Source organism: Nicotiana sylvestris, chromosome 10 (assembly GCF_000393655.2).
Source record: "Nicotiana sylvestris chromosome 10, ASM39365v2, whole genome shotgun sequence".
Classification (NCBI taxonomy): domain Eukaryota; kingdom Viridiplantae; phylum Streptophyta; class Magnoliopsida; order Solanales; family Solanaceae; genus Nicotiana; species Nicotiana sylvestris.
Genome location: NC_091066.1, coordinates 112545376 through 112548595, shown reverse-complemented (window position 1 = coordinate 112548595; position 3220 = coordinate 112545376).

Genomic DNA, 3220 nt, shown 5'->3' with positions numbered 1-3220 from the left:
ATCCAACCTCACGAACCGATTGGCCAAGGCCTGAACATCAACTGCAAGAGGTCTCTCCCTAACTGGAATGTATGCCAAACTCCCCATACTCACTGCCTTTCGGCTAAAAGCGTCGGCCACCACGTTGGCCTTCCCCGGATGGTACAAGATAGTGATATCATAATCCTTAAGCATCTCCAACCATCTCCGCTACCTCAAATTAAGATCCTTTTACTTGAACAAATGCTGAAGACTGCGATGATCGGTGAATACCTCACAAGATACACCATACAAATAATGCCTCCAAATCTTCAATGCATGAACTATGGCAGCCAACTCCAAATCATGAACAGGGTAGTTCTTCTCATGTGGCTTCAACTGACGAGAAGCATAAGCAATAACTCTACCCTCCTGCATCAATACACAACCAATCCCAACTCTCGAAGCATCACAATACACGATATATGAACCTGAAGCTGATGGCAAAACCAATACTGGAGCTGTGGTCAAAACTGTCTTGAGCTTCTGAAAGCTCTCCTCACACTCGTCCGACCATACAAATAAAACACCCTTCTGAGTCAACTTGATCAAGGGCGATGCGATAGATGAGAATCCCTGAACAAACCGATGATAATAGCCCACAAAACCAAGAAAGCTACGAATCTCTGTGGCTGAGGACGGTTTGGGCCAACTCTGAACCGCCTCTATCTTCTTTGGATCAACCTAAATACCCTCGTTGGACACCACGTTCCCCAAGAAAGCCACTGAACTGAGCCAAAACTTACACTTGGAGAATTTTGCATAAAGCTTCTCCTCTCTCAATCTCTGCAACACAACTCTCAAATGCTCTACGTGCTCCTTCTGACTACGCGAGTACACCAAAATATCATCAATGAATACTATAACGAACGAATCAAGATAAGACCAGAACACGTTGTTCATCAAATGCATGAATGCTGCTGGGGCATTGGTTAGCCCGAAAGACATCACAAGGAACTCATAATGACCATATCTGGTCCTGAAAGAAGTCTTAAGAATATCTGAATCCCTAATCTTCAACTGGTGATAACCCGAACGGAGATCAATCTTGGAGAACACTCTCGCTCCCTGAAGCTGGTCAAATAAATCATCAATGTGAGGCAAATGATACTTGTTCTTAATTGTTACCTTGTTCAATTGCCTATAATCAATACACATTCTCATGGTGCCATCCTTCTTCTTCACAAACAGGACTGGCGCACCCCAAGGTGACACACTAGGCCGAATGAACCCCTTATCTAGGAGTTCTTGAAGTTGTTCTTTCAATTCTTTCAACTCTACTGGTGCCATACGATATGGCGGAATAGTAATGGGCTGAGTGCCCGACACCAGTTAATACCAAAATCAATATCCCTGTCCGGTGGCATGCCCGACAGGTCTGCAGGAAACACATCGGGAAAATCCCTCACAATTGGGACAGAATCAATACTGGAGTCTCAGCTCCAACATCTCTCACAAACGCTAGATATGAAAGGCAACCTTTCCTAACCATACGCTGGGCCTTTAAGAAAGAGATCACTCTACTAGGAACATAATCAGTCATGCGACGCCACTCGATCTACGGTACACCCGGCATAGCCAAAGTGACTGTCTTAGAATGACAGTCCAGAATAGCACGACATGGAGATAACCAATTCATGCCTAAAATGACATCAAAATCCACCATGCTCAATAGCAATAGATCCGCTCGGGTCTCCAGACCCCTAATAGTCACCACACATGATCGGTACACACGGTCTACAACAATAGTATCACCCACCAGGGTAGATACATCAACAGGTAAAGCAAGAAACTTACGGGGCGTACCCAAATAACGAGCAAAGTATGATGACACATAAGAAAAGGTGGAACCGGGATCAAATAATACAGAGGCATCTCTGTGGTAGACTGAGGCAATACCTGTAATGACAGCATCTGAAGCAATGGCATCTGGCCTGCCTGGAAGTGCATAGAAACGGGCCTGACCGCCCCCTGATCGATCTCCCCCTCTAGGGAGATGCCTGGCTGCCTGACTTCCACCCCTAACTGGCTGGGCGGGTGGTGAAGTAACTGGAGCAAAAGTCGAGGGCTGACCCCTCTGCTAGGACGAACTAGCAACACGACGAGGACACTGCCTCCATGCATGCCCAAACTCTCCACACTCAAAACAACTCCCAGGTGTTGGAGAATGGGACTGAAGGGAACCCCTCGCACCAGAGTGACTAGCTGATGCACTTGGCATAGAAGAACCCTGAGCTGACGGGGCACGAGATGAACCCTGAGCTGGGAGGGCGCTGAGTGAAGGCTGGCCCTATTGAGACCCATGATAACCACGACCTGAAGATGCCCCGCGATACTCTGGACGGGCTAACTGAGCAGGCCTGAAAGAACGACCTCTACCATGCTGGAACTGGCCCCTAGAAGGAGCACCACTATAACTGAACCGATCCTCGAGGCCTCTTGGCCTCCCTCTCCTCTCGATCTTGACGGCGAACCGTCTCAATCTCGCGAGCGATATCAACCACCTCCTCGAACATAGCACCCAACACCCTCTCTCGGGTCATAAGAATATGCAAATGATAGTTAAGGCCATCAACAAATCTCCTAATCCTCTCACGATCTGTCGGAACCATCCAAACGACATGACGAGCCAACTCAGAAAACCTCGACTCATACTATGACACCGTCATATCCCTATGTCTCAACGACTCAAACTGTCTACGCAACTCCTCTTTGTGGGACTACGGTACATACTTCTCCAAGAAGAGAGTGAAGAATTGCTGCCAAGTAAGGGGCGCTGCACCAATCAGCCTATGCCTCCCACCAAGTGAAGGCGACCCCAGAAAACTAAAAAGTCATAAATTCCACACCACTAGACTCAAGAATCCTTGCTGTACGGAGCATCCATTGACACTTATCCAGAAAACCCTGGGCATCCTCGCCCTCAACACCACTGAATGACGGAGGCTGGAGTCTACCAAACCTCTCAAGACGATGCTGCTCATCATCTGGCATAACTGGCATCATAAACTCCTGAGCTGGTGCACCCGGCTGGGCTGGAGGTGCCCCCGGCGTCTGAAGTCCCTGCACTACCTGCTCAGGTGTGCGAGCAGCGGGGGTCTGATTGCCTCCCCCGGCCTGTGAAGTAACTGCTATTGTAATGGCTGAAATTTCCTGAGCTAGGCCAGTGCAAACTGATAAAATCCGTGCCAAGGCCTCCTGA